The sequence below is a fragment of the Cetorhinus maximus genome, unplaced genomic scaffold (assembly GCF_964194155.1).
Source record: "Cetorhinus maximus unplaced genomic scaffold, sCetMax3.hap1.1 HAP1_SCAFFOLD_487, whole genome shotgun sequence".
Lineage (NCBI taxonomy): Eukaryota > Metazoa > Chordata > Chondrichthyes > Lamniformes > Cetorhinidae > Cetorhinus > Cetorhinus maximus.
In genome coordinates this window covers 239,190-254,864 of record NW_027596429.1, presented here as the reverse complement: position 1 = coordinate 254,864, position 15,675 = coordinate 239,190, and the positions used below count along the sequence as shown (strand labels likewise).

Here is a 15,675-nt window from a genome sequence, read left to right as displayed (position 1 = left end):
TTCCCCAGCGCATCCTGAGGGATTTACTGAAGAGACCGAAGAAAACGAATTAGCTGAAATTTTGACAGTGGTGGGGTTTGAACACACAATTTTAATTCAGTTTATCAGGCCATTTAACCACTCTTAACAATAGTGAATACTCCTTAAACCATTACTTCGAGTGGGACCAGCTCTGAATTAGAACATAACAACTGGAGCAGGAATGGAACCATTTTGCACCCCGCCCCCAACCCCACTCCCTCCATTGGGCCGGAGAATCAAAGACAAGGTTACATTTGGCCCTGGCCTGAGGGACACAGGAGTTTTGAACAGGAGAAGGCTATTCAGCCCTTCAAGCCTGCTTCAGCATTCATTAAGTTCATGTCTGATCTGGTCCTGTTCTCAACTCCACTTTCATGCTTCCCCACCACTCCCCCCTCATATATCCCACCAACAACCTGTTTAATTCTGCCTTGAATAAATTCAGTGACCCAGCCTCCACTGCTTTCTGGGGAAAATAATTCCCTCAGCGGGAGAAAAATTCTCCTCATCTCTGTCTGAAAAGAGAGGCCTCTTACTCTTCTGGAAAGTAACTCAACTGGTCCCACTCCCCCGCCTTTTCCCCGGAGACCTGCATTTTCTGTCCAATTCTCTTTTGAAATCCGCGATTGAATCTGCCTCCCCCACACTCGCAGGTAGTACATTTCAGATCCTAACCGCTCGCTGTGTAACAAAGAACCCCCTTTAGAATTGTACACTTTCATGTTGCCTCTCCTCATTCTTCCGACCAGCATGAATCACTTTTCACTTCCGTACATTAAATTCCAACTGCCACCTGTCTGCCCAAATGGGTTTGTTGAAGAGTCCGACAGAAGAACCGATTCAAACTGGGAATGAAAGAGTGAGAATGAAAGAGGAAGAGAGGAAGTGTTTTGTAGATTCCAGAGGAAAGAGACTCCAGGATCAGTTCATTGTGACAGTTCACACAGCAACAAGAAAACAACATTCCCTGATGAGGGCCAAACCCAAGCGGCAGGAGTGGGAGCGCCGAATAATAACATGTTTAGTTCAAACACAGAAGACTTGTTCAGCCAATAACAGCATCGAGTGTGTTAGACATGAAGATGAAGTGAACAGTGAGATGAAATAGTGCCACAAGCTGCGGATGAACAACTTTCAATTTCCAAAACCCACCAACCTAATCAGTGCGACTCCTCTGAACCTTTCAAGGCAAATATTTATCCTTTATAAAGTGCCGTTCCCAGAACTATACTCAGCACTCCAGGTTTGATCTAACAAGGGCTTTGTATAGATGTAGCAAACCTTTTCCTCTTTTCTATAACTGCCTCTGTAACAGGTTGTACAGCAAGAGGAATTGGAATGTACATATGGACTGAGAAAAATAAGGAGATGCTTGGTCAGAATAAAATTCCTTTGCAAATTCCATTTGAAATGAACTTCATTTTTTCAAAGCTCTATATGAATTCCCAGCCTAATTCTTCATGTTATTGGGTCAGGGAAACTTTGTTAATTTTCACACACTGAGCATGAACACTGCAGAAGCTCCTGCACCTCTTTTAGTATTGCTTTTCTTAACTCGGAGTTTTCGAAAGGGATATGGACAATGACTTGAAAGTGACAAACATCATGGTTATGGAGAAAGAAAACGAAATGGAGAATAATTAGAAAGAACTTCGTAAAAAGTTGTTATTGATATGCTGGGCTGAATGGTCTCCTCACGTGCTATGCCATTTTAGGCTGACATTATCAGATTAGTTTGACGGCAGCATTTCTAAATCTGCCACCCGAATTCCATTTCCGAAAATCAAAGACCCAAAGTGTTGCTGCAGGACCTCACAGTTTAACATGATGTGTAGGTGCCTCTGGCTCTGTCAGGTATTGTTCTGTATTGGAGTGGGTATCACGTGTGAAAAGACCCCGCTTTGAAACTGGTCAGAAACATAATCAAAATCTATTAACTTAATAGTAAGCAAATGTACAAAAATTCACGTTTGATGCTAAATATTAAGGGAATACAATATCTCACAGCCACGTGTCCTGTTCATCCCTCAATCAACGTCACAAAAACAGATTATCCGCGCATTGTGACGTTGCTGTTTGTGAGATTTTGCTGAGCGGTGATTGGTTGTCGTGTTTCCTACATCATTACAATGGCGACACTTCAAAAAGTCCTTAATTGGCTGGAAAGCGCTTTGAGACGTCCACTGGTCTGCAAAAGCGCTATATAAATGCAAGTCTGTCTTTCTTTAATTATCATAAATCCCATTCCTCTGGTTCGTGACCCCCGTCAGTGGAAACAGTCTCTCCCTATCTGCTGTATCAAACCGCCCATCCCAACCGCTACCACCCCTATCATTTTGAGCAGTTCTATGAAATCTCCGTTTAAACTACTTTTCTCTAAAAAGAACAATCACTGTCTCTATAATCTCTCCACAAAACTGAATTTCCTCACCCCTGGACATGCTGCATGGCGAAGGATTGAGACGAGATTTTGGAAAATATTGTCAGTTGGCAGGTGGGAAAATGGAGAAGGAACCAAAACAGAAAACCCAGTCTCCAGCTTTGTGAATCTTTAGAAACACTTTGGGATTCGGAATCATAGGAGAATGAAGGGTGAACTATCCATCTGTCCGGAGACAGCCAATGCACCTTTCCCTTCATTAAGACGCTGGAACAGTGACTATGATGTTCTCAGTGAAATTTACCGACCTGAGGCATTGAAAGGATTCTCGTTACTGCACATCAGGAATTCAAACCTAATATCGGCTTCGGGACAATCAGAATACTTGGTAACAGACAAGACAGCGAGAGGCTCGAAGGGAGACGGCACTGGTTGTAGGAGAGCTGGTTCCCGGTGACATGGATGTGTCTGCAGTGGGTGGGATCAGACTCTTTCCATGTATCCACAATAAATGTCCCAACCATTTATTTTGGACGAGTTAGAGAACAATTGTGATTCCGGTATCAGCAATCTGAAGCTCTAACCCGCTGATGACTTGGCTTAGGATATCTTGCAAGTTGCGTCATTATCAGTCTTGGTGATGCAGTTGGTTAGTGGGTTCGGCTATTGACCAAAGGTTGATGGCGCGAGACCACCCAGGGACGAATCTTTCATTGTTTTCTCCCCATCAACATTTATTGTCACTCAGTTCCCGGTTGTTATTGGGCACTTGCGCTGAAAGGAAAGATTCCCGAAATGTTGCCAGTTCCACTGTTATCCAGTGAGCTCCCAGGCAAGCGGCTTTTTTTTTCGAATATCCATTTCAAATATAATGATAAAACAATTAGACCCACCATGTACCGATATCTAACGCTTTTGAAATATATAAAGATATTGGATTCAAACAAATCCACCAATTATTCTCTCTTCCTCAGCTCCACAGTGAGTGAGACAGGGAAAAGCAGAAAAGCAGCAATATTCCGGCCCCGCTCTCTCCACTCACCCGCTGCCAGCAGAAAGCGGCGACTGCAGCTTCACTCAGCGGGTTACTGCCCATCCCTGGGACACAAGATACTCCAACCTGGGCCAAACTTCCCAATACCCCGAGCACAGGCTCAGGAAAACGCAGGTAGATTATGTCCCGCTCACTAAACCTCCGAGCAGCATTTACAGAATACCCGAGTGAATGAGTCACAAATAAAAGTCACACCAACTTTCTAAATCGTTTCACTCTAAAATTCCTTCATATTAATGAAAAGCTGACTGTTGTGAATCTGAAAATGAGCACCATGGGATTTGTGTTACTGAGTGACTTGTTTTCCATTGTTTGTCCGTCAGGTTTGCAATTCAAATTGTGTTGGATATTGAAGCGAAACTAATTTCAAAATGAGGACACAAAGCAGCTAAACATTAAATCCAGAAACAAATCCTGAGGAAAAGGGATCCCAATGTTTGGAAGGAGGTACAGCTGAGAAGCGAAATCTGTGAATGCTGTTATTGATGAATGAATGGAAAGCATTGGGGCCTTGGTCAATCATCGTAGCCGAGTGATGAGAATGATGCTTTTAAAATCCACTGGGTTTTCCCCAGGAAAGTTCACATCTTACCGACTGTGCTTCTTATTGTTGCTGCTTTCAACCAGGTGTCCACAGAACTCTCGGATCAATGGAAGAAAAAACATCCAAAAATTCTCCTGATTTTTGGACTCTAAGGGCATGAAGGGCTATCGGGATCGGGTGGGAAATTGGTGTTGAGTTTGGGAATCCGCCATGATCTTATTCATTGACAGAGGAGGCTTGTCGGGCCTTATGACGTGTTGCTGCTGCTTTGTTTCTGTTCGATTTCAGTATCAATACCAGACAAGGCGAGGGAAGTACTGTCCTGCGTTCGGTAGCGCAGCTGAGTGGTTGTAGGTGGCTGAAGGTTTCGCTCTTTATTCTAATCCCACTGCTGATAAAATTGCCCTATTGGTCGGAAAAGTGCTAGCTCACAGTTAAAGCATGTGTGAGCGAGGTTTCACTTTAACAGGAAGAACCAGGAGATGCAATAAAAATATAAATGCCTGTGGAGAAGAGACGGGGCTGTTGAATCAGCTGAATTCCTTTTCCATTGGCCGACACGGACACGACGGGCCGAATGTCCTCCTCCTCTGCTGCAGCCATATCTGATTTTATAACAGCCATGTTAACTTATATATAGGGTCAGTCGTCATGGCTGAGTGGTTTAGGTGATGGATTCCAAATCCATTGGGGTTTCCTGCTGCTCATTATTCCTGGTTTTAACTCTGTGTCTACAGAGTTAATTATCGGTTAAATTGAATAAAATCCATCCAAACACTCGGGGGTTTTCCTATTTCTGTTCATTCCCGAAATATTCACAAAACCTGCAGTGGAAATGAAGCAAAATTTGGTGTCATGTTTGCTTTCTGGGCGTTTGTCTCTCCTTAGCGACAATCGCTTGCCCTCTGTCTCTCTCGGTGTATATGGCTGTGCGTGTTCCTCTATGTGTGTCAATGTGACTCAGTTCCCCGAGGGGTTGAACACATTTTTACCATCACAATATTTATTCACATTAGTTGTGCAGCTTCAAATTAAAATGTTACAGAGAAAAATGTCAGGATGAAAGATACAAGAGAGAGTTTGCAATGTTTGGAAGGAGGTGCAGCTAAGAAGTGGAAGATGTGGATGATGTTATTGATGATTGATAAGAATGTATTGCAACCTTCGGGCTTCTGTTGGTCGGTTACCTTCTACACCTTGAAATTCAGAACAAGTTGTGGTATCAGGTGGAAAGCAACATTTGTCTCCATCTATGTTGGGATATGGACCACATAGGTTATGTGTGCTGGGCTAGTTCAACTGGCAGAGCAACGGCTCCTAATTTGAGGGTCATGGGTTCGCCGCACGTTAGATGCAGCTTCTTTCAAACAAATAATCACCAACCTCATCGCTGCGGTTCCTGTGAAACTTGCACACGACGGATATTCACCACTGAAAGCACTTGATGCACATTAGGTTCTAAGCATTTTCATGTCACATCTCTTTCTGCTTCACCTCCAGCTCGCTCTGCTCTTCCATGAGCTGCTTGACCAAACACAGTCAGTTAGTGCGAACATAAAACACAACGTGATCGGTTTACAGATAACAGGGTAAAGAAACACCTCGATCTTCCTGATTCTTCCAGATACCGGTTACATGAATATGCACAGTGCCGATTATCCACAGTCATACTCTCCTTCCAGCCTTGCCTACGTTGTTTAGCTTTGAAATTGTTCGCATTTTCACACTGGGTTTCAATGTGAAGAAAGCAGAGCTGTGATAAGCTTATATTGTTCAGCAGATGTACTGCAAGAAGGTGCTCTTTGGACGCGGTGAGCTCCAGTGAAGGATTGGCATTATTAATGTGTCGCTCAATTAGTCTCGTGACAAATCTCGTGCTGGAAATGACAAGAAAGTTCGCTGAATTTGCTACTTGTTTTAGTTTTAAACGAGCCGAATAAAAGGGTAAGAAAGTACATCTCGCTCGAGTGGGTTTCAAAATGGCAGAATGACTGTGAAAGAAGCACCCGTGCTGTTGCGAATCATAAAATTATAGAAAGTTACAGCATAGAAAGAGGCCATTCGGCCTCGATGAGCTGCTTTTAAAGAGCAGTTGTGATTGGTTGATTCGTCAGGAGTGATATTTTTGTAAGTGCACAGTAGGCACAAGAATTTGTCCTTCTCCCACACATATTTTGCCTGGCGCCACCATCTCTGTGGTCAGTACTTTGCACCCAGCCCTCCTTTCACTCCCTCACTCCGCCTTTGTCTGTGTTCCCAACTTGTTCAAAGTGTGACATTTCCAGCTCTGAGGCGAAACTTCAAATGTCACCCCACTGATTCTGGTGGAGATGTTAAATGTTTTCAATCAAGAAGTTACCCATACTCATTTTTCACAAGATCGAAAACGTATATTCCCTGACCGGGAATCGAACCCGTGTCGCGGCGGTGAAAGCGCCGAATCCTAAACCACTAGACCACCAGGGAAGCTGTCAGATTTCTTTCAGTTTGGTTTATAGACGCTGCTTTTATCCATGTTTCCATTTTAGATCTAACGAATTCTCCAGTCAAGACAACGGTTTCTGTGAGCTGGAACATGAAATTGACAGTGAGGTGAAATAGCCCCACAAGCTGCTCATGTGAAACTGTCAATTTCCAAAACCTACCACCCTCATCACTGCGGCTCCTGTGAAACTGACAAGAGAACACGCGGCAGAAATTCATCACTGAAAGTAACTGACACACATCAAATTTTAAACACTTTCATGTCGCATCTCTTTCTGCTTCTGTCCCTGCCTCGCCTCCAGCTCCCACCTGCCCGTCCAGCTCCCAGGTCAATTAGCTACTTGATGCAGACACAGTCAGTTCATGAACCCAAGCTTTCCCTGCGCATCAGGGGCAGGGAATGTGGGGCCCAAGGATTTTAGAAATAATGAGTTTGCAGGTGACATGGTAAAGATAATCTGGGATCTCATCTTCCTGATTCTCCCAGATACGGATTACAGGAATGTGCAGAGTGCCGATTATCCACAGTCGCAGATTCCTTCCAGTCTTGTGCACGTTGTTAAGCTTTGAAACCACTCGCAAGAGTGGATTATAAAATGGCAGAGTGAGTGTGAACGAAGTAACCGTGGTGTTGGGAAATATCAAATTATAGAAAGTTATAGTGTGCTGCTTTCAAAGAGCTCTGAAGAAGAGTCATACGGAATCGAAACACTAACTCTGTTTCTCTCTCCAAGCATACTGAATTTTCCCAGCATTTTCTGTTTTTATTTCAGATTTCCAGAATCCACAGTATTTGGCTTTTATCGAAAAATTCTCGTGGTTTTTGGACTCTAAGGGAACGAAGGACTATCGGGATCGGGTGGGAAATTGGGTTTGAGGCTGGAGATTCGCCATAATCTTATAAAGTGACGGAGGAGGCTTGTGGGGCCTTATGACATATTGTTGCTGCTTTGCTTCTGTTCGATTTCAGTCGTAATACCAGCAAAGGCGATGGGAAGGAGCAGCCACAGTATTTTGCTTTTATCTCTGGATTTCTAGCCCAGTGACAATGCCACTACGCCACCTCATGAATGCCGACAAATGAGTAAGAAAACACGGGTGTGTTTGGGAGAATTTTCTCCTATTTAAAATGATAAATCCTCAGGCGGCAGGATTCAAACCCATGTGTTCATTTTTAACAACAAATGTAAATTATTGAACATTCACTCACACTTAGATGAACAAGTTTGAATCATGCTCTCGTCCGGTTTCAAACCGCTGCTCTGCCACATGTGAAATGACCGTGACCCCCACTGCCCTGCACAAACCCTGCGCTGTAAAGATCCCAATGGAGCTGTCTGGAATGTTAAGCGGTGACGTCATGCAGCAGCACTTTGGGTCTTTGTTTTGAAGAAATGGAATTCGGCTGTTCTCATTAGGAATGCTGGAGACAGACTGATCAACAATGTCATCATCAAATGGCACAGAACTATAAGGTATTTTGGCCCAACGTACCTGCGTCAGTTTTGTACAAAGAGCTTTCTAGTAATCTGAATTTCTTTGTCGCTGTTCATTACCCTGAATTTTTTTCTCCTCCTTTCAAGTCTTTGTCCAATCCCCTTTTGAAAACTCTGAGTTGAGAGAAACAATATTGAAAGAGGTGCAGGAGCTTCTGCAGTGTCCATGCTCAGTGTGTGAAAATTAACAAAGTTTCCCTGACCCAATGACATGAAGAGTTGGATACCGAATTTTTATTACGGTTATAAACATTTTTAAAATAGTTGATTTCAGTCGAATGTTCTAAAAAATAAGTTTATTCTGACCAATCTCCTCATTTTTCTCAGTCGACATACACAATCTAATCACCCTTTACCAACATTCTCGAACTCCCATTCGTCTGCAAGCATTCACAAAAGTTGCAGCTAGAAATGGAACAAAAGCGGAGCCAGGTTGGTGACAGGCTTACTTTCTGGGTGTTTGTCTCTCTTTAGAGTCAAATCCTTGCCCTCTGTCACTCTCGGTGTATATGTCCATGTGTGTTCTTCTGTGTGTGTCAATGTGGTTCGGTTCCTCATTTTTATCATTCAAACATTTTTCACGTTAATTGTGTAGCTTCATATTAAGACGATACAGAGAACAAAAGGAGCTGTTTTAAAAGATACAGGAGGAGTTTTCTTTCTTTCTTTTTTTGACTGGAGACTTTTCAGCTTCTAAGGGTCGGCGTGGTACAAAGTAGAGGATGATGGAAATTGTCACTGAACAACATTTAAACAGACAGACAGCGAGTCCTTGTGATTGAGTGGTTAGGGCAATGGACGCATTGAGAGAATGAGTTTGTAAATACAAATAGAACAAACTGAAATCCCTCGGACATTAGGAGCTGTTTCTATTACTGTCAGTTGTCGCAAGGAACAGGAAAATAAAAGTTCAATCCCAAATGTTACAGGAACGGATAGGTTATAATCACCAGGAAAGCCTGAACAGCCTGAAGCTGTTTTCTCTAGAAAAGAGAAGGCTGAGAGAATGCATGATAGAAATTGAATGTCTTATCCCTGTTTCGTCAAGGATTCGAGGTGAAATTTATTTCTTCCGTTTACATCTTTTGAATCCGCATCAAAGAATCACAGAATCACACAGTGCAGAAGAGGCCCTTCGGCCCATCAAGTCTGCACCGACACGTGAGAAACACCTGCCATACCTACCTAATCCCATTTATCAGCACTTGGCCCATAGCCTTGAAAGTTATGTCGTGCCAAGTGCTCATCCAGGTACTTTTTTAAAGGATGTGAGGCAGCCCGCCTCCACCACCCTCCCAGGCAGCTCATTCCAGACCTTCACCACCCTCTGGGTGAAAAAAGTTTTTCCTCACATCCCCCCTAAACCTCCTGCCCCTCGCCTTGAAATTATGTCCCCTTGTGACTGATCTTTCAACGAAGAGGAACAGCTGCTCCCTATCCACCCTGTCCTTGCCCCTCATAATCTTGTACACCTCGATCACGTCGCCCCTCAATTTTCTCTGCTCCAACGAAAACAACCCAATATATCCAACCTCCCTTCATAACTTAAATGTTTCATCCCAGGCAATATCCTGGTGAATTAAATGTTTAGATATATAGAAAGAAAGATTCTACATTGAGATGGAATTCTTAAAATCGGATTTTGTCATCTGCTGAATCAGCATTTGTATCAAACTCTCTCTGTCATTAGATTACAACAGTGACTGCACTTGAGAAGGATTTAATTGGCTCTAAAGCGCCTCCCGTTGTCCTGAGTTGGTGAAAGTCTCTGTTCAAATGTAGGTCTTTCTTTCTCTTCTTTCTTTCCGTCTGTCAATCCAAGTTAACAATCATATGGAATAGTAAAATGTATCTGTCCCTTTCAGTGTCTACCCTGCTCTCTGTCTCTATCTTCTCTCTTTGTCCCTGTACATCTGCCTCGCTCTCTTTCACTCTTTCAGTCTCTGTTTCTGCCTCAATCTCTGTTCACTTTTGTGCTCTTTGTTCCCTCCATTCACTCGCTGTCTGTGTGCAACCAAGGCTCACTGGATTGTTCGTGAGATGAGACGGTTGTCTTAGGAGGAGAGATTAAGCGGGATGAGTCTGTTCTCTCTGGAGTTTAGAATAATGAGAGGTGATCCCATTGAACAGTCTGACATTCCGAGCTAGCTTCACAGTGAACATGCTGAGAGGTTGTTTCCCCCTGGCTGGAGCGTCTAGAACTGGGCTCACATTCTCCAGATAATGTGTCAGCCATTTAGAACTGAGGTGAGGAGACATTTCTTCACTCAAAGGTTGTGAATCTTTGAAATTCGGTAGCCCAGTGGTCTGTGGATCCTCAGTCGCTGAGTATATTGAAGGCTGAGATGTTTAGATGTTTGGTCTTTAAGGGAATGAAGGGGTATCGGGATTGGGTGGGCAATTTGGTGGGGGCCTTCCATGACTTTATGAACTGGATGAGGAGGCTCGTGGGGGCGTATGGCCAATTCCTGTTCCTTTTTCGATCATTGCAATGTTATATCTCAGTGGAAATACCATCAAGATGACGGGAAACAGCAGGTTGAGCATGGTAGCCTGGCCGAACGGCCTCAGGCACTGGATTCAGGTTCCAGTCTCTGTGGAACCGCTGCCAAAGTTATAGGTGGTTCACCTGTGGGTCACTTTCAATGCTCTCTTCCTACGAAAAGGCGCCAGCTCAAAGTGAATGCAGGCATTTATTGGGTTTCACTTTAACCGGAAGAAGGACGAGAAGCAATACAAATATTAATTGCTTGTGTGAGAATGCGCGGTAGTGGAAGTAGCTTAGTTGCTCTTCCAGAGAGCCGGCACGGACACAATGGGCCGAATGCCCTCCTTCTCTGCTGCAGCCATCTATGCTCAGATACCAACAATATTAAGCTATCCATAGGGCCAGTCGTCATAGCTGAGTGGTTAAGGCGATGGAGTCCAAATCCATTGGGTTTTCCCGCTTCTCATTATTCCTGGTTTTAACTCTATGTCTACAGAGTTAATTATCGGTTACTGTGAATCAAATCCATCCAGAAACTCGGGAACTATTTCCGTTAATTGCTGAAAGCATTCACGAAATTCCAGTCGGAAATGGAACAAAAACAGAGCCAGGCTGATGCCATTCCTGCTTTCTGGGTGTTTGTCTCTCCTTAGAGACAAGCCCTTGCCCTCTGTCACTCTCGGTGCACATGTCTGTGTGTGTTCCTCTCTGTGTGTCAGTCTGGTTCAGTTCCCCGGGAGGTTGAAAACATTTTTCCCATCACAAACTTTATTCACAGTAGTTGTGCAGTTTCATATCAAAATGTTACAGAGAAAAATATCAGGATGGAAGATGCAGGGGGAGTTTGCAATGTTTGGAAGGAGGTGCAGCTAAGAAGTGGTAGATTCAGCGAGAAGTTTTCTTCTCATTTAACACGAGAGTTGGAACCAGATCTGGGAGATATTTGTATCGGTGTAAACAGTAAAATCTCCCCTATTACCGTTATATTTTGCCTTGCACCACCATCTCTATAGTCAGTGCTTTGCAACCTATCACAGCTCTTCTCTCATTCCCTATCTTCACCTCTGTGTTTGTTCTCGAGCCGTTGCGACCAGATGACATTTCTAGCTCTGATGCAAAAGTCACGCTCTCACACCACTGATTGTGGCAAAGGTGGTCTGCATTTCTCGCTTTAATCAGGAAATTATCCAGACTCACTTTAATAGTTTGCACGAGGCCAATAAATTATCATTCCCTGACCAGGAATCGAACCCGGCCCATGCCCCGGTGAAAGCGGCGAATCCGAAACACTAGGGAAGCTGTGCACGAGCCTTACAATCTGACTTATCTATGTTACCTGTGCCTTTTATTTTTATTTCCGACCCCTTGGAACAAAAAGAGGTAAAAGCAGCGTAGAGTAGATAAGTCAACTCCAGAAACAATTTGGCAGATTCCCTGGTGGTCTAGTGGTCAGGATTTGGTGCTTTCACTGCCGCGGCCTGGGTTTAATTGCCAGTCAGGGAATAAAGGTTTGTGGATCTCGAGAAATTGTTTAAACAAGTGTTGATTACTTATTGCTTGAAAACATTTAGCAGCTCTGCTAGAAGCAGAAGAGTGAGTATCGCCTCAGAGCTGAAAAAATCACATTTGGAACAAGTGGAGATCACGGAGGCGAAGTGAGGGAATGACTAAGAGTAGGGCTGGTTGCAAAGCACTGACCAGAGATGGTGGCGCAAGGCCAAATATGGGTGGCAGAAGGACAAATGTTGCTCCCTACTGTTTGTACTGGCACAGCGATCACTCCTGATCAATCAACCAATCACAACTGCTCTTTCTTTGCTCTAACTTTTTATAAGTTTATGGTTCCCAACAGCACGGGTCATTCTGCCATTTTATAGCCCACTCGAGCGAGATGTACTTTCTTACCTTGTATTCGGCTCTTAACAAACCAGAACACTGAGCAAATTCAGCGAGTTTTCTTGTCATTTCTAGTACCAGGTTTGTCACGAGACTAATTGAACAACACATTAATGGTGCCAATCCTTCACTGGAGCTCACTGCGTCCAAAGAGCACTGTTCTCATCAACCTGTTATGTGCCTTCTTGCAGTGCATCTGCTGAACAATATAAGCTTATCACAGCTCCACTTCCTTCACATTAAAACCCAGTGTGAAAATATGAACAATTTCAAAGCTGAACAACGTACTAGAACGTGCTCGTACAAGTACAAACGGACTAGAAGGAGAGTGTGACTGTGGATAATCGGCACTGTGGACATTCCTGTAATTGAATCTGGGAGGATCAGGAAGATGAGATCCTGGTGTCTCTTTACCCTGTTGTCTGCAAACTTATCGCCTTGTGTTTTACATTCCCACCAACTGACTCTGTCTGCATCGAGCAGCTAATTGCTCGAGCTGGACACGAGACAGGGACAGAAGCAGAAAGAGATGTGACATGAAAGTGCTTTGAATTTGCCATGAAAGATGCTGCCAGTTGCTTTCAATGGTGAATGTCTGCCTTGCAGCGATTAGATGTTTTTTTTTTCCTTTTTGAAAGCAGCAAGATTTTAGAAGTACCACAGCGCCCTTCTCCTTGAGTTCCCTGATTACATCTGGCAGCATCTTTGATTTGAGAGGCATAATTTATAGTTCAGAAGTAATGGATTCCGATGAAAGATTACAGACCTGAAATGAAAACTGTTTATCTCTCCACAGAGGCTACCAGGTCTACTGAGAATTCTAGTATTTTCTGTTTTTATTTCAGATGACCAGCATCTGCAATATGTTGCTTTTCTTTACCTGATTGGTGAAACATATAAGATTCTGAGCGTACCTGGCAGGGCGGATGTTGAGAGGATGTTACCTCTTGTGGGAGAATCTAGAACTAGGGGTCACTGTTTAAAAATAAGCGGTCACCCATTTAAAACAGAGAGGCAAAGTTTTTTTTTCTCTGAGATTCGTGAGTCATTGGAACTCTCTTCCTGAAAAGGCTATGGAAGCAGAGTCTTTAAATATTTTTAAGGCAGAGATAGATATATTCTTGGTAAGCAAGGGGGTGATAGGTTATCGGTGGTAGGCAGGGTACAGATTTCAGGTTACTGTCAGGTCAGCCATGATCTTATTAAATGGCGGAGCAGGCTTGAGGGGCCTAATGGCCTACTCCTGCTCCTTGTTCTCATGTAGTGCTAAGAATGTGAAACCCATTACCAATAGATTTAGAGATCCATGTCTGAGCTGAAAACGTGCAGGTAAGCTCACACTGTAAACAGATTGTTCACCAGGTGGAAATGGAAAGGGATTCGCCCTATCATCCCAATTACTGAAACAGCAACACAGTCTCGCTGGTATTATAACTAATGCAGTTGGTAAAGCGGAGTTATTTAAATTCCCAGAGGGAAACCTTAAACAACTGTCACAACCTATGATTTTAAGTGTTATGTTTGAGATGCGACCCTAAATTCAGGAATCAGACCACCAGCTCTCGAAGTTTTAAATTAAACAAAATAAAACATTTTATTAATTTACACAGATTAAAATATATATACACATGGCTACAAATTATTACTCTCAGAACTTTTTAACAAATTCCCAAACTAATCTCCATTAAGGCAACAGCAACCCATAGACTTAACCAGGCACCAGGCAAAGCATTTTCACCATACAAATTCAAAATGAGGTTCTTTTCATTTGTTCCTTGTGGATTCAATTGGAGGCTTGCAGCTGCCTTTTGATCGCACGTTGCCTCTGTTCTGCACACCCAAAATGATTGTCTTGTTATACCTACCATCACTGATTGAATGCTAATTCTCATTTTCCCACCAGCCTCTTTGAACACCACCTTTTAACAATGAAAGCCCTTTCATAATACCAATTTTATTAAAAATATAAATATATTGCTTGGTAGCTGCTAGGTAGGTGTCCGTTTTCACTCTACTTCTTGAATGCTCTATTAAAAAATGCAAATACACGTTATTTCTCTTACATCTCAAAACTAGCACACATCAAAGCACCCAGGCTAGCTGGCCTTAATCCAAATAAGACTCACCCATAGACTAAACCTCTATTTTAAAAGAAAAGTATTTTCCAAAATATTATGTACATTAATAGCTTCATGACCCCGGTGGGCGGACATTCACGTGTGCAAAGGTCTTTATTCAGTTTGCCCACATGTTAACACTCCATCATTAAAGGTTCAAAGGATTTGATCCACAATCAGAGGATTGCTACTGGCAATGGACGGTTTAAAACCCACCAACTCACCCCATCTGCTGAGATTCCGCTGAGTTCAGATCTAACTCCAGGGGTTTGTTCTGCTCTTCATTACACCCAGGAGAGAATTATGGTGGAGCCCAGAGCAATTTGGTCGTTGCATCAATTGATTCAACAATTTTATGCCTTGCCACAATGGCATTCATCGTATCTGATTACAGGACATAGGTTGATATCCTACATTTTCGCCCTTCAATGGCGGAATGGTCACCCAGCATTCACTGCGGGACAGAATGTGCCCTATTCTCACGACAGCAGTTCCTGGCACATGCGCATTGTTGTATGTGCTTGGAGCGTGCGCATTGCGGTTTGTTTCATGAGCATGCGCAGTGCTGGTCTGTGACTGAAGCTGCTCAGTGCGGTTGAGAAAATGTCGAGTGGAGCAAACTAACAGAGTTAGTGGGTGTGTGAGGAGAAATGGAGCCAGCGCAGTGGGAAGAGAAGCTTTATAAAGACACAGTGCAGGTTGAAGACCCCAACTAAGAAGTTACGGGGTTTGCGGTTGCGGAGAACGGGCCGAAAAAGTCTGGATTTCTCCCTTCGTCAGGCCCGGGGTAACGGCCGCCATCTTTATAGGGGGCAATGTGCAGAAGGGCGCATGCGCGGTCATCCTAGTCTAGGTAACAGGAGGAGAGAATGTTGTGCATTTCTGTCCTGGACTGACAGGGATGGATTTTGGAAACTCTTTTTACAGGAGGTTAGAAGGGGAGGATTTACACACAGCAAACTCAAACCAAGAGAAATGTTTGTCTCTTCTCAATTTATATCCTGGATTGACAGTGATGGATTGTTTGTAAACTCCTTTTTCACAGAATTTTACTGAATCTCACAGTGCTGAAGAGGCCCTTCGGCCCATCGAGTCTGCACTGACACGTGAGAAACACCTGACCCACCTATCTAATCCCATTTACCAGTAATTGGCCCATAGCCTTGATTGTTATGACGTGCCAACTGCTCATCCT

General features: G+C 43.5%; 1 non-coding gene across 1 annotated transcript; it reads right to left on the bottom strand.

Annotated features, from left to right (window-relative positions):
• Window positions 1–6,392: 6,392 nt before the first annotated feature.
• On the bottom strand, window positions 6,393–6,465 carry trnae-uuc (transfer RNA glutamic acid (anticodon UUC)). The gene has a single exon. It is a non-coding gene; the product is annotated as a tRNA-Glu (tRNA).
• Window positions 6,466–15,675: the final 9,210 nt, after the last annotated feature.